This window comes from Moschus berezovskii, chromosome 20 (assembly GCF_049115385.1).
Source record: "Moschus berezovskii isolate FMDL1 chromosome 20, NW_MosBer_1.0, whole genome shotgun sequence".
NCBI classification, from domain to species: Eukaryota; Metazoa; Chordata; class Mammalia; order Artiodactyla; family Moschidae; genus Moschus; species Moschus berezovskii.
The window spans coordinates 38005033-38023964 of NC_142479.1; the positions used below are offsets into that span (position 1 = coordinate 38005033).

General features: G+C 46.1%; 1 non-coding gene across 1 annotated transcript; it reads right to left on the reverse strand.

Annotated features, from left to right (window-relative positions):
• Nucleotides 1–419: 419 nt before the first annotated feature.
• Nucleotides 420–491, reverse strand: TRNAS-GGA (transfer RNA serine (anticodon GGA)). Its single transcript has one exon. It is a non-coding gene; the product is annotated as a tRNA-Ser (tRNA).
• Between the last annotated feature and the right edge of the window lie 18441 nt (nucleotides 492–18932).

The window sequence follows — 18932 nt, forward strand, 5'->3', positions numbered from 1 at the left end:
CTGCTACTAAGTCACTTCAGTCGTGTCCGACTCTGTGCAACCCCATAGATGGTAGCCCACCAGGCTCCGCCGTCTCTGGGATTCTCCAGGCAAGAACACTGGAGTGGGCTGCCATTTTCTTCTCCAATGCATGAAAGTGAAAAGTGAAAGTGAAGTCACTCAGTCGTATCCGACTCTTCGCGACCCCGTGGACTACAGCCTACCAGGCTCCTCCACCCATGGGATTTTCCGGGCAAGAGTACTGGAGTGGGTTGCCATTGTCTTCTCCTGACAGTGACTATGTTGTGTTGTGAAGTCGCTCAGTCATGTCCGACTCTTTGCGACCTCATGGACTGTAGCCCACCAGACTTCTCCCGCCATGGGATTCTCCAGGCAAGAGTACTGGAGTGGGTTGCCATTTCCTTCTCCAGGGGATCTTCCTCCCAACCCAGGGATCAAACCTGGGTCTCCTGCATTCCAGGCAGACGCTTTAACCTCTGAGCCACCAGGGACAGTGACTATACGTCATGTTAAATTTGTGGGACATGATTTAAATCATATCTAGAGGGAAAATTTATCTTTCAGTGTATTTATTAAAAACCAAGAAAGATTAAAAGTATATTAATTCCCTAGCAGTCCAGTGGTTAGGACTCTGCACTTCCACTGCAGGGGGCCCAGGTTCCATCCCTGGTCAGGGACCCAAGATCCCACAAGCCACATGGAGTAGCCAAAAAAAATAAATGCTTTTCTTCAAATTTAAAAGTTAAAATTTTACAAAGTAAATAAGTTGCTTGTCTAACTCAGGAAGCTAGGAAGTAGAATAAAGGAAGGAGTAAAGATGACAGGAAAATTTAGTGAAATAAAGTATTGTTGGTGTTGCTTAGTCACTAAATCATGTCCAATTCTTTGTGACCCCATGGACTGTAGCCTGCCAGACTTCTCTGCCCATGGGATTTCCCAGGCAAGAATACTGGAGTGGATTATCATTTCCTTTCCAGGGGATCTTCCCAACTCAGGGATCAAACCCACATCTCCTGTTTGGCAGGTGGATTCTTTATCACTGACCCACCTGGGAAGACCCAGAGAAAGTATTAGAGATGATTAAATCAAAACTTAAAACTTTGAAAAGACAGCCTTCAGAATGGGAGAAAATAATAGCAAACGAAGCAACTGATAAAGGATTAATCTCCAAAATATACAAGCAGCTCCTGCAGCTCAATTCCAGAAAAATAAATGACCCAATCAAAAAATGGGCCAAAGAACTAAACAGACATTTCTCCAAAGAAGACATAAAGATGGCTAACAAACACATGAAAAAATGCTCAACATCCCTCATAATTAGAGAAATGCAAATCAAAACCACAATGAGGTACCATTTCACACCAGTCAGAATGGCTGCTATCCAAAAGTCTACATGCAATAAATGCTGGAGAGGGTGTGGAGAAAAGGGAACCCTCTTACACTATTGGTGGGAATGCAAACTAGTACAGCCACTATGGAGAACAGTGTGGAGATTCCTCAAAAAACTGGAAATAGAACTGCCATATGATCCAGCAATCGCACTCCTAGGCATACACACCGAGGAAACCGGAATTGAAAGAGACACATGTACTCCAATGTTCATTGCAGCACTGTTTATAATAGCCAGGACATGGAAGCAACCTAGATGCCCATCTGCAGATGAATGGATAAGAAAGCTTTGGTACATATACACAATGGAGTATTACTCAGCCATTAAAAAGAATGCATTTGAATCAGTTCTAATGAGGTGGATGAAACTGGAGCCTATCATACAGAGTGAAGTAAGCCAGAAAGAAAAACACCAATACAGTATACTAACGCATATATATGGAATTTAGAAAGATGCAAATGATAACCCTGTATACGAGACAGCAAAAGAGACACAGATGTATAGAACAGTCTTTGGGACTCTGTGGGAGAGGGTGAGGGTGGGATGGTTTGGGAGAATGGCATTGAAACATGTATGTTGTCATATGTGAAACGAATCACCAGTTCAGGGTTGATGCATGTTACAGGATGCTCGGGGCTGGTGTGCAGGGATGACCCAGAGGGAGGATAAAGGGAGGAGGGAGGAGGGAGGGGGGTTCAGGAAGGGGAACTCATGTACACTCGGGGCGGATTCATGTCAATGTATGGCAGAACCAACCAATATAATATTGTAAAATAATTAGCCTCCAATAAAAAAAAAAAAGAAAAAAACTTAAAACTAAAGTATTAACAAAATAGATTTCAAACAAGGGGAAAAAAGATACAATAAAGATTTGAAATCACACAAAAAGCCTATGACCAACTTCATGACAATGATGACATGGACAATTTTCTATAAAAACAGAAATTAGGCTCTACTACAAAGCCACAGTCATCAAGACAGTATGGTACTGGCATAAAGACAGAAATATAGATCAATGGAACAAAATAGAAAGCCCAGAGATAAACCCACGCACCTATGGACACCTTATCTTTGACAAAGGAGGCAAGAATATAAAATGGAGAAAAGACAGTCTCTTCAGCAAGTGGTGCTGGGAAAACTGGTCAGCCACTTGTAAAAGAATGAAACTAGATCACTTCCTAACACCATACACAAAAATAAGCTCAAAATGGATTAAAGATCTAAATGTAAGACCAGAAACCATAAAACTCCTAGAGGAGAACATAGGCAAAACACTCTCTGACATAAATCACAGCAGGATCCTCCATGACCCACCTCCCAGAATATTGGAAATAAAAGCAAAAATAAACAAATGGGACCTAGTTAAAATCAAAAGCTTCTGCACAGCAAAGGAAACTATAAGCAAGGTGAAAAGGCAGCCTTCAGAATGGGAGAAATTAATAGCAAATGAAACAACTGACAAAGAATTAATCTCCAAAATATACAAGCAGCTCCTGCAGCTCAATTCCAGAAAAATAAACGACCCCATCAAAAAATGGGCCAAAGAACTAAACAGACGTTTCTCCAAAGAAGACATAAAGATGGCTAACAAACACATGAAAAAATGCTCAACATCCCTCATAATTAGAGAAATGCAAATCAAAACCACAATGAGGTACCATTTCACACCAGTCAGAATGGCTGCTATCCAAAAGTCTACATGCAATAAATGCTGGAGAGGGTGTGGAGAAAAGGGAACCCTCTTACACTGTTGGTGGGAATGCAAACTAGTACAGCCACTATGGAGAACAGTGTGGAGATTCCTCAAAAAACTGGAAATAGAACTGCCATATGATCCATATGATTGTCATGCAATCACACTCCTGGGCGTACACACCGAGGAAACCAGAATTGAAAGAGACACATGTACTCCAATGTTCATTGCAGCACTGTTTATAATAGCGAGGACATGGAAGCAACCTAGATGTCCATCTGCAGATGAATGGATAAGAAAGCTTTGGTACATATACACAATGGAGTATTTTTCAGCCATCAAAAACAATGCATTTGAATCAGTTCTAATGAGGTGGATGAAATTGGAGCCTATTATACAGAGTGAAGTCAGCCTGAAAGAAAAACATCAATACAGTATACTAACGCATATATATGGAATTTACTGATGCTAAAGCTGAAACTGCAATACTTTGGCCACCTCATGCGACGAGTTGACTCACTGGAAAAGACTCTGATGCTGGGAAAGGTTGGGGGCGGGAGGAGAAGGGGACGACGGAGAATGAGATGGCTGGATGGCATCACCGATTCTGTGGACATGAGTTTGAGTGAACTCCGGGAGTTGGTGATGGACAGGGAGGCCTGGCGTGCTGTGATTCATGGGGTCGCGGAGAGTCGGACACGACTGAGCGACTGAACTGAACTGAACTGAACCTTAACCCTATATACGAGACAGCAAAAGAGACATAGGTGTATAGAACAGTCTTTGGGACTCTGTGGGAGAGGGTGAAGGTGGGATGATTTGAGAGAATGGCATTGTAGCATGTATATTAGCAAATGTGAAATGAATCACCAGTCCAGGTTCGACGCCTGATACAGGATGCTTGGGGCTGGTGCACGGGGATGACCTGGAGGGAGGATATGGGGAAGAGGGAGGTGGGAGGGGGGTTCAAGAGGGGAAACACACGTACACCCGGGGCAGATTCGTGTCAATGTATGGCAAAACCAACCAATATATTAATGTAAAGTAATTTGCCTCCAATTAAAAAAAGAAAGAAAGAAAAAATAATAAAATAAAAAATAAAAGTCCTTCAAGTAGCAAAAAAAAAAAAGAAAAACTTTAAAAATTGAATAAACCAAAAAATCTCTAAAATATTTTATATATATATATATATGTAATAGATTAGTCAAAAACTTCTCCATCTTCCCAAAGATACCAAGCCCAGTTACAGAACCAAGTTTCAGAAAACCTTCAAGAGATAGGTAATTCCTATTTTACACAAAACATTTCAGAGAACTGGGAGATGGGGGACTATCTTCTCAGCTCATAAGGTTGGTGTGATCTTACTACCAAAGATAGACCCAAAAAAATCACACTTAAAACTTAGTTATTAATATGAATTTTTAGAAATCCTAAATAAAACAGAGACAAATCCATTCCAGCAGAATATAAAATATGACTTCTTGCTATCCCAGAAAGACAAAGAAACTCAGTATGAGGAAATCTGTTGGTATTACTCAACATATTAGCAGATGTAGAAGAAAATATTGTACAATCATACCAAAAGAATCACAAAAGTATTCGATAACATTCAGCATCCATTTGTGATTTTAAAAACTCTTCAGTTCAGTTCAGTTCAGTAGCTCAGTCTTGTCTGACTCTTTGCAACCCCATGAATCACAGCACGCCAGGCCTCCCTGTCCATCACCAACTCCCGGAGTTCACTCAAACTCATGTCCATAGAGTCGGTGATGCCATCCAGCCATCTCATTCTCTGTCATCCCCTTCTCCTCCTGCCCCCAATCCCTCCAGCATCAAAGTCTTTTCCAGTGAGTCAATTCGTCGCATGAGGTGGCCAAAGTATTGGAGCTTCAGCTTTAGCATCAGTCCTTCCAATGAACACAGAGTCGGACAAGACTGAAGTGACTTAGCAGCAGCAGCAGCAGCAGCTTCCAATGAACACCCAGGACTGATCCCCTTTAGAATGGACTGGTAGGATCTCCTTGAAGTCCAAGGGACTCTCAAGAATCTTCACCAACACCACAGTTCGAAAGCGTCAATTCTTCGGCGATCAGCTTTCTTCACAGTCCAACTCTCACATCCATACATGACCACTGGATAGCCTTGACTAGACAGACCTTGGTTGGCAAAGTAATGTCTCTGCTTTTTAATATGCTCTCTAGGTTGGTCATAACTTTCCTTCCAAGGAGTAAGCGTCTTTTAATTTCATGGCCGCAATCAGCATCCGCAGTGATTTTGGAGCAAAACTCAAATAGAATATAACTTCCACAACCTAATAAAAAAACATATCAAAAGCTGCCAGCAAACATTATACTTCATGATGAAATTTTACACTCCTTCCCAATGAAATCCGGAAAAAGATCAGAGTGATTCATGGTTCAGATGGTAAAGAATCTGCTTGCAGTATGGGAGACCCAGGTTCGATCCCTGGGTTGGGAAGATCCCCTGGAGAAGGGAATGGCAATCCACTCCAATAGTCTTACCTGGAGAATCCCATGGACAGAAGAGCCTGGTTGGCTGCAGTCCATGGGATCACAAAGAGTCAGACATGACTGGGACTTTCACTTTCACTGGCAGCACTACTCAAAATTGTACAGGAAGTCTAGTTAATTCTAGAGAGACAGTGGTAGAGAGAACTAGAAAGGAAGCTATAAACAAATTGATCATTATTTGCAAATGATATGCTTATCTGCGTAGCAAAATATGCATAAATGCTCATGGGGCGCGTAAAGCAGTGAGTGAACACAGTTCGCTTCCACAGGATCAGAGAGAAACAGAGGACTTTCAGATCCCTGGAAACTCAGAGCCGTGGGAAGCCAGCTCCCCTTTTCATTAGATCACGCAGTGAGTGTGCGTGCATGTGTGCTAAGTCACTTCAGTCGTGTTCGACTCTTTGCGACACGATGGACTGTAGCCCGCCAGACTCCTCTGTCGATGGGATTCTCCAGGTGAGAATCCCTAAGTGGGTTGCCATGCCTTCCTCCAGGAGATCTTCCCAACCAAGGGTCCAAACCCAGGTCTTCTGCTTTGCAGGCAGATTCTTTACTGCTGAGCCACCAGGGAAGCCCAGATCACACAACTCTGTCCCTCAAAAGTCAGGAAAAAGACTTTCAATCACAGATATTTTGCATTAATTTTGGTTTCCAAATATTGTATGGAAATATCATTACCTTGGTTTCTGAGGTGTTTTTTTTTGTTTGATGTCCCCTTAAATTCTGGGAGTGTCTCACTCTCCTCACCCTGGTCCCCCCAGAGGCTGGCGGGTCCTGGTACACTGATGCTGCCCTCCCAGCCCCCAACCAGTGGATATCAAGCCTCAGGGCTGAGAGGCGCCAGATCTATTAAGGGAACCCCTGCTTGAGCACCTCCCACACGTGTGTCACCGCTGTCGTTCAGTCAGTCAGATGTGACAAGACAAGGCTGACAGCCTTCCTGTCTGAGTCTGAGGAGGAGGGAGGCGGAATTGTGCCCGTGAGCCAGTTTCACACCAAACACAAGGGGGGCCGGTTTCTTTAACCATCTGGGGCAGGTGCTTTTGACTGCTCAGCTGAACAGCCTTCTGAGAAGCACCAGCCCTTTCCGGGGGACACAGCCCACAGGGCTACCATTCCACCACCTTCTGAAAAACAGCTACACTCACACAGACCCCCAGAGCCCCCAACTCTCCTCCATCCTCTCCAATCTTAGCCCCGGAAACTGACATTCATGCAGTCCTCACTGATGCTAAGGAGGCAGGCAGTAGATTTTAGGCAAAGAGCAACCTCCATTCAAATTCCAACTTTGCCACTGACCAGCTATGTGACCTTGGGAACCTGAGGCTGAATTGTTTCTGAGCTTCTATTTTCTCCTCTGGGTAAAGGAGATTCGAACACCTGCATCCAGGGTCCACGAAAGGATTACGTGAAGATAACACCCATAAAGTGCTTGGCACGGAGCATACCACATGCTGTTCTCTGTGAACAGTGGCTGTTGCCGTCAACAAACATGTCATCAACAGTGTAAAATAAAGATACAAGCCATATGATGTGGGAGGGAAGCAAAAGGGGCAATCGAGTTGCTATAACCGGAGGGTTTTGTGGAGGCAGTGCCGGAACTGGGTCCAGGGAAATGAGAGAACCTGGCAGGCAGGGGAGCAGAAAGAACATTCTGGCTGAAGGAACATGTGAGCCTCCAGGACCTAAGAGGCAGAGTGGAGTGAGGGGAACACAGGAAGGTGGAGGGACACTGTGGGTGGTTAGACAAGAAGCTGGGGATCAAGAGAGGGGCTTATGATGCCGTGCCAATGAATGGAATGAATAGTGGGCAGCCAGGCAGCCAATGCTCTTCTGGAGGAGTATGGTGCCATGAGATGACTTGGTGGCCATTTGGAGGACTGTCTGGATGGGAGCCTCTCTTACTTGCCAGCCACACTTCTCTTCCTCCTTAGATGGTAGGCTCTTGCAAGGCAGGGACTGGTCAGATCCTTCTCATGGCTCCCCACTGGCCAGCAGGTGCCTCAATTCAGTGCCCAGTGAATGAATGGAGGTGGGCTTTCAGAAGGCCTGAAGTACTGCTCCCTGATCCCTCGCTCACTGCAAGAATGATGTCAGAATTGTGTGTTAGGCACTCAGTCGTGTCTGACTCTTTACGACCCCATGGACGGTAGCCCGCCAGACTCCTTGTCCATGGAATTCTCCAGGCAAGAATACTGGAGTAGGGTGCCATGCCCTTCTCCAGGAGATCTTCCCCACTCAGGGGTGGAACCCAGATCTCCCACATTGCAGGCAGATTCTTGACTGTCTGAGCTACCAGGGAAATCCCCCGCAGGGCTGGCTCCAAATCAAATGCAAGAAGGAGGTAAGCTCACTCACTAAGGGGGAGGAGGCATGGTCTGGTTCACTGGATTTCAGAACACTAATTGGCCTGACATTTCTTGAGGCAGGATTTTCAGCAGATGGAGAAGCTTCTCTTTCCTGTTGACCAACGTGCTTCTGCTCTCTAAGACCTCTCTCCTACACAACAGTGTGATGGTTAATGTAATGGAGCAACTTGGCTGGACCAGGGGCACCTAGATATTTGGTCAAACATTCTTCTGCATGTCTCCGTGGGGGCGTCTTGGGATGAGACGAACATTTAAATCAGCAGACTGAGTCAAGCACGTTGTCCTCCCCAGGGTGGGTAGGTCTCATCCAGTCAGTTGGGCCTGAATAAAACAGAAGGTTGACCCTCCCCCGAAAAAGAGAGAATTCCTCCTGGCTGACTGACTGCTGACGGGATTTTTCCTGCCTTCAGACTCAAACTGAAACACTGGCTCTTTCCAGATCTCGAACTTTCAGATCCAGACTGAAACTAACCTATGAGGCTCTCTGGAGTCCCCAGCTTGCTGACTCACTTGGCAGTCTGTGGGATTTGTCAACCTCCATCCTTAATCACATGAGCCAATCCCTTATAATAATATTGCAAGTGTGTGCAAGTGCGTGTGTATACTCTATACATGTACCACTGAGTGTGTGTGTGTGTGTATATGTGTAAAACATACATACTGAATGTGGGCTTCCCTGGTGGCTCAGATGGTGAAGAATCTACCTGCAATGCAGGAGACTTACGTTCGATTCCTGGATGGGGAAGATCCCCTGAAGGAGGGCATAGCAACCCACTCCAGCATTCCTGCCTGGAGAATCCCATGGACAGGGGAGCCTAGCGGGCTACAGTCCATGGAGTCACAAAGAGTTGGACACACAACTTAGCATGCACTCATATGCATGCAAGTGTGTACACTGTATGTGTGTATATATGCTACTGTTTTAGTGTCACTGGAGAACCCTAATGAGTATAGACAGTCAGGCCGACAGCCACTGCCCGAGACTAGAAGGGCACAGGATGACAGCCTGGGACACTTATGCCCTTGGACTTAGAGGACATCTCTTTCTCCTACTCTCCAGACCTACTCTCCCTGGTGTTGGTTTTTCCTTGCATTGTAGCAGTAAGATTTTAAAACATGGGTTTGAACACTAAGAGGTGAAACAAACAGTGTGACCCTCGTGGATATGAGGCTGTTCAGGCCTCAGAAGATTAGAAGAAAGGAAAACACCCACAGGGTGCACCAGTTTACTTGAAATCTGCATCGAGGTTTGGGTATCAAAACCTCGACTACTTGGGAGTTTCCTTCATGGTCCAGTGGTTAAGAATCTGCCTTGCCATCCAGGGGACAAGGGTTCAATCCCTGGTCAGGGAACTAAGATCCCACATGCCACACAGTAACTAAGCCCAAGAGCTGCAACTACTGAAGCCTAGGCACCACAACTAAGACCCAACTAAGCCAAATGAATAAATGAAAGTGAAAGTGCTTAGTTGCTCAGTCACATAAGACTCTGCAACCCCATGGACTGTAGCCCACCAGGCTCTTCTGTCCACAGAATTCTCCTGTCAAGAATACTGGAGTGGGTTGCCATTTCCTTCTCTGGGGATCTTCCTGACCCAGGGATCAAATTCGAGTCTCCTAAATAAATATTCAAAAAGGGGGGCAGTTAGTTTGCCTCTGTGGCAGAGGTATTTCTTAAATAATGCTGCAACATCTCTCACCTCCCATGTTATCATGCAATGTGACTTCAGTAGTCATCCTTCTGACAGGCAGGATCTATGCTTCCCACCCCCTGAAATTAATTGGGTTTAGGGACAGCTCCAACCACCAACCAGAGTTCAGTGCAAGTAATGCTGTGTGACCTAGAGCCAGACATCTTGGAATGTGAAGTCAAGTGGGCCTTAGAAAGCATCACTACGAACAAAGCTAGTGGAGGTGATGGAATTCCAGTTGAGCTATTTCAAATCTTGAAAGATGATGCTGTGAAAGTCCTGCACTCAATATGCCAGCAAATTGGAAAACTCAGCAGTGGCCACAGGACTGGAAAAAGGTCAGTCTTCATTCCAATCCCAAAGAAAGGCAATGCCAAAGAATGCTCAAACTACTGCACAATTGCACTCATCTCACACCCTAATAAAGTCATGCTCAAAATTCTCCAAGCCAGGCTTCAGCAATATGTGAACTGTGAACTCCCAGATGTTCAAACAGGTTTTAGAAAAGGCAGAGGCACCAGAGATCAAATTGCCAACATCCGCTGGATCATGGAAAATGCAAGAGAGTTCCAGAAAAACATCTATTTCTGCTTCATTGACTATGCCAAAGCCTTTGACTGTGTGGATCACAAGAAACTGTGGAACATTCTGAAAGAGATAGGAATACCAGACCACCTGACCTGCCTCTTGAGGAACCTGTATGCAGGTCAGGAAGCAACAGTCAGAACTGTACATGGAACAACAGACTGTTTCCAAATAGAAAAAGGAGTACGTCAATATTGTATATTGTCACCCTGCTTATTTAATTTATATGCAGAGTATATCATGAGGAACGCTGGGCTGGAAGAAGCACAAGCTGGAATCAAGATTGCTGGGAGAAATATCAATAACCTCAGATATGCAGATGACACCACCCTTATGGCAGAAAGTGAAGAGGAACTCAAAAGCCTCTTGAGGAAAGTGAAAGAGGAGAGTGAAAAGGTTGGCTTGAAGCTCAACATTCAGAAAACGAAGATCATGGCATCTGGTCCCATCACTTCATGTGAAATAGATGGGGAAACAGTGGAAACAGTGTCAGAGTTTATTTTTGGGGGGCTCCAAAATCACCACGGATGCTGATTGCAACCATGAAATTAAAAGACGCTTACTCCTTGGAAGGAAAGTTATGACCAACCTTGATAGTATATTAAAAAGCAGAGACATTACTTTGCCAACAAATGTCCGTCTAGTCAAGGCTATGGTTTTTCCCGTGGTCATGTATGGATGTGAGAGTTGGACTGTGAAGAAAGCTGATTGCCGAAGAATTGATGCTTTTGAACTGTGGTGCTGGAGAAGACTCTTGAGAGTCCCTTGGACTGCAAGGAGATCCAACAAGTCCATTCTAAAGGAGATGGATCCTGGGTGTTCATTGGAAGGACTGATGCTAAAGCTGAAACTCCAATACTTTGGCCACCTCATGCGATGAGTTGACTCACTGGAAAGACTCTGATGCTGGGAAGGATTGGGGGCGGGAGGAGAAGGGGACGACAGAGAATGAAATGGCTGGATGGCATCACCGACTCGATGGACATAAGTTTGAGTGAACTCCGGGAGTTGGTGATGGACAGGGAGGCCTGGCGTGCTGTGATTCATGGGGTCGCAAAGAGTCAGACACAACTGAGCGACTGAACTGAAGTGAACTGAACTGAATGCTGTGTGAGCCTGAGTCATGGGAAGGATAGCGCTTCCACCCTATTGGTGCTGTTTCAAAAAAGTTCACTGTGGAGAAGTCAGCCATCATGCTGTCAGAAAGCTCAAACCAGCCCACAGGGAGAGACCCTCTGGAGAGAAACTGAGACCCCCAGCCAACAGTCAGCAGCCACCACCTGACATGGAAGTGAATGAGTCTTTGGAAGACCTTGGGAATCTTAGTCTTCACACAGGATGAAGTCCCTGGGTCCTCAGATGGTCATATTGCCATCTCGTGGCGTTCCAACCTGAGGATGAGGAGAGGTGACAGGAGGGAGGAAAACAGGAAGGGAGAGAAGGAAGGAGGGAGCAGGCAGGATTGCAGCCCAAAGCAGCTGTGGATGAAAGAGACTGCTCTTTGCCTTCCTAAAGGGTACTCACCCCATTCTTGTGTGACAAATGAGTCTCTGCCTGCCCTAATGACAAGGTCAGCCTGGTCAGACAGCAGCACCGGGACTGTCAGGAAGGTCTTTGTGTTCTAATGACCATCCTCCAGCAGCAAAGCCAGGCAGGCCTAAGCATGCTGGCAGCCTGGTCCAGAGTGTTCAGCTGGAGCTCTGTGCACAGAGCAAGCATCACTCGCTAAGCCCAGAGTCCATTAGGGAAAGAAGAGGATTGTTGGAGCCCCAGGACACAATTGGGACAAGAGGATTACAATGGGTTGGAAGCCAAACCACCTAAAGACATGTGTCATGGGCAAGTGGCAGGCACAGGAGCACTGGGTCCTAGAGGAGTGTGCTTGACAGGCTGCAGGCAATGCCTCTGCCTGCCACCCCGCCAGCTGCCCCGCTTTGAGTGGCTTACATGGCCATGCCCATGAAGAAGCACCTACCATGGGTAGGCGGCAAGGACCCATGTTACCCACATCATCCCTAGGTGTGACACAGGGTTGGGGGGGGGGGGTCTCAGGGGTAGAGTTCTAGTTCACACTCAATGAAGAGAAAAGTGACACAATCATGTTAGTTGGCTGAACCAACCCTTCCTGTCCCCTTTACAGCCCTTTCCAGGGTCCCTTCCCCAGGAAGTATCTTACCCACCTGTGACTTGGCACCTGCCAGGGGACCAGCTGGCCAAGGTCATGCTTCACTGAAGCCTCCCAGCTCAGCCCCCGACTTAGACACTGGAGCCAACATTGTCTCATCTGACTATGCTCACAGACAAACAATTGAAAGCCTGGCCCTTGCAGCCCTGAATCAGACACCTTCCTGTTGTCAAAGCAGGCAGGGTCCATGGAAGCCTAACCAGGTGCTGACCGGCAGCCTAGAAGCCAGCCCATGGAGAGAATCCAGGTCGCCTGATCACAAGACCACATGGTAGATGTACCTCCATGAGCCTCACCTCTCCTCTGATGAGTGGGACTCAGCTGGCCCAGGGATGGTTGGAGGAACACTCGCTCATCCCAGAGCTCTCCACTGAAGAAAGTTCTTCATGGCTTCTCCTTCCCAGCCCCTCAATGCTTTGTCATGCCTACCATGGTCATTAACACAGAATACCCCCTGAAAGACTTACTTAGACACCTCTTAATATGAGTCATCCCATTTATTCCTTTGGGCTTCCCTGGTGACTCAGCTTGTAAAGAATCCTCCTGCAATGTGGGAGACCTGGTTTTGATCCCTGCATTGGGATGATCCCCTGAAGAAGGGAATAGCTACCCACTCCAGTATTCTGGCCCAGAGAATGTATTCTTTTAGAATCCTGGCTCCCGGGATGTCCCAGCCCCGCATTCTGAATTGACGATGCAGGCAGAGCATTGTCACAGCAGCTCCATTCCACACACCCCTATCCTGATTCTGGATGTGTCAGGTACCCACCAGCACGCTGCCAACAGCCAGAGCTGGAACCCTTTAGGCCCTGGGACAGCTGTGTCACCCAGTGAAGTCTTCACCCCAGCCTCACGTCACATCTTGGAGTCAGAAAATGTGTGGGGCCAAGTCAGCTTGGCTCAGCTGGAACCACGATTCTCAGAATTCCCTTTCCTGCATGCTTCCAAGTTCAGTGCAGTGCAGTGCTAAGTCACTTCAGTCCTGTCCAACTCTTTGCAACCATATGTACTGTAGTCCACAAGGTTCCTCTGTCCATGGGATTCTGCAGGCAAGAATACTAGAGGGGGTTGCTGTGCCCTCCTCCAGGGGATCTTCCCAACACAGGGATCTAACCTGTGTCTTCTGAGGCTCCTGCATTGTAGGCAGATTCTTTACCACTGAGCCACCAGGGGAAGCCGGCTTCCAAGTTGAGGGTGGCATGAGATGCATGAGATTTGGGAGGCAGAAAGACTCCAGGCAGTCTTGCCATTCACACACAACCGTCTCTCATTGGCTGATGTGGGGGAGCACCTGGCTTACCTCCTCCAGCTCCTCCTGGCTTTCTTCCTTCCATTTTTCTTTGTCTTGGGCCAGGTGTGTGTTCAGCTTGGCAATAAAGGATGCCAACTTCTCCCCCATATCACCTGTATCATCAAGACTGGAGGCCACAAGAAATAGACACAATCAACAGTGTGCTGTTACGTGTCAGACAACCAGCTCTCCAGGTGCAGTTCCAGAGTGAATCTTGGTTGACATTATTTACGATAACAAGCAAGACAAAAGTGAAACAACAAAGATGGGTGAAGAATTTCACCTGCTCGTCTGTGTTGTAAGCTGTGTCTTTGCTGGGTTGAAAAGTAGTTTTGAATACCAAAGGAGTATTTCCTTTACCCACAGTGTAACTGCTACAAATATTAGACATTTTTAAGTTTAATTTGTTTCAGTCATGTTCTGTCCTTCAACTTTGTAGGTCTAGGCAACTTATAAAATAATTCATCAAGGCCCGACTTGAGTATTTGCCAATTTCAATAGTATAAATATCCCCACAGGGGCTAATTGCAAGCTGCCAACATGACACCACTGAACATGAAGTTGGGAAGAGCGGTCCAGTAGCATTCCTCTATACAGTATTTCCACCACACAGATAAAGTTGATATAGATTATTCAAAGAGCAGAGGTAGTAGGTCATAGCAGAATAATTAGGAAGCAGTGAGCTTTATTTTTATTGCAATTTATTTAATTGTAAGTTCATATAATTTAATTTTTATAATGAATGTGTTTAACAACTGGATCACAGAATTCCTAAAAATTTAATAATCAGCTCTCACAAAATAGTCTTATAAGCTCTGGCATGTCACTGGTTCTAGTTGTCTTCATGGTTTCCAACTTGTCTTTGCTTTCCCCAAGTTCACCTCCAATTCTCCTTTCCACCAGTTGGCTCTGCTGGCTGCAAGTGACTTCAGACCCAATGCAGACACAGAAGCAGCAACCTTACATGGAAGTCTTAATTGGTTCCCACAATTGCATAAAGGCAACTTCCTATAATATATCTCTATTTCTAGAAAACTCAACATTTTTCAGCTTCTGTGATTGAGCCCTGACTGACAGAGAAATAAGGGGAATTCGTGAAGCTGAAGAGGATACTGGACATTCCTGAAGTAAGCTCCAGGGATCTGTGACCATTTCTCAATATTTTGAGGGTGCACCCATCTTCGAAGCTGCTCCTATGTCAGATATCCCCACACATCCCCAAGAAAGCACACACTCTCCCTACAGGCCTTGGATGGAAAGATGCAGAATCAGGGCTTGGGAATCATTATTCCCAGCCTGGCAGAGCAGCCAGGGCAATAGGGACAGGGTGATCTAAGACAAGCCCTGAAGGCTGTCTCGGCAGCAAAGCTGACTAGGCCTCAGGTGGTTGGGCCTCAGTGAACCTCTGGGGTGTTCCAGGATGACAAGATGCATGGGGGACACAGCCAAGAGTCCTTATAGCAACTAATCAGGGTGGAAGGGTTGTCCTTGGTTAGCTCTTATTCACTCAGCCATTCATTCATTCACACATATCCCTTTTGGTGCCAAGCAAGCCTTGGACTGGACTCTCGGGGCACAGTGATAGAAAATAGATGCTTAAAAGAGACACAGATGTATTGAACAGTCTTTTGGACTCTGTGGGAGAGGGCAAGGGCAGGATGATATGGGAGAATGGCATTGAAACATGTATATTATCATATGTGAAACGAATCGCCAGTCCAGGTTTGATGCTTGATACAGGGTGCTCGGGGCTGGTGCACTGGGATGACCCAGAGGGATGGAATGGGGAGGGAGGTGGGACGGGGGTTCAGGATGGGGAACACATGTACACTCATGGCTGATTCAAGTCAATGTATGGCAAAACCAATACAATATTGTAAAGTAAAATTAATTAATTAATAAATTTAAAAAATAAAATTAAAACAAAAAATAGATGCTTTTCTTTTATTTTTAATTGGAGGATAATTACTTTAAAAGTATAGCGATGGTTTCTGCCATACATCAACACGAATCTGCCAGAGGTATATATATGTCCCCTTCCTCTTAAACCTCCCTCCCACCTCCCTCCCCACCCCACCCCTGTAGGTGGTCACAGAGCTCTGGCTTTGAGTCCCCTGCATCAAACAGCAAATTCCCACTGGCTATCTATTCAATATATGCTTTTCTCAAATACATCGTGGTACCCTGGAATGGACTCTGGAACAGAAAAACAGCACTAGTAGCAAAACTGGTAAAATCCATATAAAGTCTCTAGTTCAATTAATGGGGCTTCCCAGGTGGCTCAGTGGTATCGAATGAGTCTGCCAGTGCAGGAAACGTGGATTTGATCTCTGGGTTTGGAAGATCCCCTGGAGGAACGCACAGCAACCCATCCCAATATTCTTGCCTGGGAAACTCCATGGACAGAGGAGCCTGGCGGGATACAGTCCACGGGGTTGCAAAGAGTCAGATATGACTGAGTGACTGAGCACAAGCACAGGTTCAGTTAATAGCACTGTATCAAGGTCGGTGTCTTTGTTTTGCCGGAAGTACTGAGTTACATAACATGCTAGCATCAGAGGAAGTGGGTGAAGAGGGTACAGGGACTGCCTTACTATCTTTACAGTTTTTGTGTAAACCCAGAATTACTTCAAAATAAGTTTTATTTTAAAATGTGAAAAAAAAATAGACACCCCTCCTTTACCCACCCACCAAGGCCAGAAACAATCATATGGAAAACAGGCCAGAGCAAGACAAGGCTTCACTTCTAGGAAGGGGGCGGACGACTGAGTTAGTCACTAGAGCTTGGAGAAGAGACCAAGCCCAAAACTTGAACAAAGACTCAGGCACTGGGCTCAGGAACTAATCAGAGCAGGAAAATGGAGACTTGAAGGGTCAGGGCCTCTTCTTGGCTTCTTGTAAGTGCAACAGGATACCTGATCAGGCAGAATTGAAACATTTCTAGGGGGGTGAAATTTAAACGTTGCAGTTACTTCTCCACCTAGGTGAATTGTTCTGGGAAAACTCCCCTGGATCCTGTATAAAATATAAAACCCATTGCCTTTCAAGGGAGGGCTGCAACTGGACAGATTTCTGGCTAACACATTGCCTGTTCCTGCCAACACTCCTTGGCAAGCGGAAGGTGTCTTGGAGATTGGCTCCTAGGGTAGCTTCTCAGCAAATATGCCAACGTTGCCCTCTTCCACGGTGAAGTTAAAACCTATCAGAATCTTTGATGATCCTGACTAAGATCAATCAGCAAGAAATGACACTGCGAGGCTGAGAGCCACCTTAAGGGGATGGGGCAGCCTAGAAGGGTGACCCAAGCTAGTGTGAGAGAGTGTTGGTCTTGTCACTGTGTTTGGCTAAGGCTAACAGAACCCCCACTGCCAGCCCACCATGTGACAAGGATGTGGTTAAGAACACGAGGGTGAACCAGAGAACTGTTGGTTCAGGAGTCCCACTGTGGGGTGCCTTGATTCCAGAGTAGCACAAAGGAAAGAGGATCTTTCCTGATAATGACTTGATCAGTGGCAGGATCTGAACCAGCAAGTGGAACAGTACAAGCAAGGACAGGAGAACATTGCCTTGTGCCAGACCAGTTTCCAACAACTAGTTTGTGTTGCAACAGCAACAACGGCAGCTGATACCAGCCTGTCTGTTGGTAGACTTGTTGTGGTTCCTAGTTCTATCAGCACAAGCATCCAGAAGCCAGACTGACCATTTTGGACGGAGTGTACTCTGAGATTTCTTTTATAATCCCAAAACCCTGAGAGATTTGCTAAGATGTTTTTAAATATGGCAAGCAGTGGGCTAAAACCCATTTTTAGTCAAAAGTATGAAATGTGACCAAATTCACACCCACACTTAGGAAGCTGAGCATCTCAGTTGTAGAAACTCATCTCAACTCACTTCAGAATCCTTCCTTGATCAATCACCACTGCTTCGTCTATCCCAGAAGGGTTGACTTAGAGTTTTGAACCCAAGACTTTAAAAGCATACTTGATGTCTTCAAAAAAGAAACAAGCACCATCAGTTGATGCCTATGGCTTGGAGGTGGAAGATAAGGCTGCAGATCGAATAAGGTAGAAGAAGGGCTCCAGCTGTAGGCAGAATCCTCAGGCTGGGTCCTTGTTGCCATGGAGAGGTGCCTCCTGGACTTCCAGAAGCATCTTTTTCAGGCACAACTCTGCTCTCTCTGGATAAACAAGGCAGCAGACACCTGGTCTCCTTAACCACTGCTGCCCAAAAGTATCGGCCAAAGTCACAGATTCTGAAGGTAATTGGTCTGAAAGAGTTTAGAGCAGATGGTGGGCTCCCTGAGGCAAGGAACTCCAAACCCTCTTCCTCCAAGTGCCCTCTGGTGTGTCCAAGGTCAGACTCTCGGACATCCCAGGATGGATCTGCCAACTCAAGCCCTGCCATCTGCCTGGGTCTCAGTTAATCCATCAGGACCACAGGGCTACAGGGACATCATCCACAGCTTATCCTCCAAGATAGGGTCAGGGGAAGGACACAAGGAAAGAGACAAGAACTTTGGAGTCAAACAGACCTGAATCGCTTTCTTAACTCTCTTCTCTCTCTTTCACACTAGCTCAGTGTGACTTCAGGCAGGACATATAGCTCCTCAGTGGGCCCCAGTTGTCCTCATCCTTTAGATGGGACAATGCTAGTAACTACCTCATTATAATCTTAACGATTGCATATGAAAATGCGTGTGCTTAGTAGAGTCTGGCCTTAGAAGGCACTCAAAAACTGTGAGCTACTGGAATGTGCTCAACACTTCGTTTTCAAATTCTCTCACCCCATTTTCAGCTTGATCCTCACAGCGATTCTATGAGGAAGATGAAGTATATATTTATTTTTGGCTGTGCTGGGTTAACATTACTGCATGGGCTTTCTCTAGTTGTGGCGAGCAGGGGTTACTCTCTAGTAGTGGTGCATGGGCTTCTCATTGCAGTGGCTTCTCTTGTTGCTCTAGAGCACTCGAATTTCAGTAGTTGCAACACATGGGCTCAGCATATGCGACCCCCAGGCTCTAGAGCACAGGCTCAATAGTTGTGGTACATGAGCTTAGTTGCTCCGCAGCATGTAGGATCTTCCTGGACCAGGGACCAAACCCGTGTCTCCTGCATTGGCAGGTGGATTCTTTACCACTGAGCCACCAGGGAAGCCCTCCTGAAGTATACATTTTTGTTCCCAGTTTCAGATGGGGAAA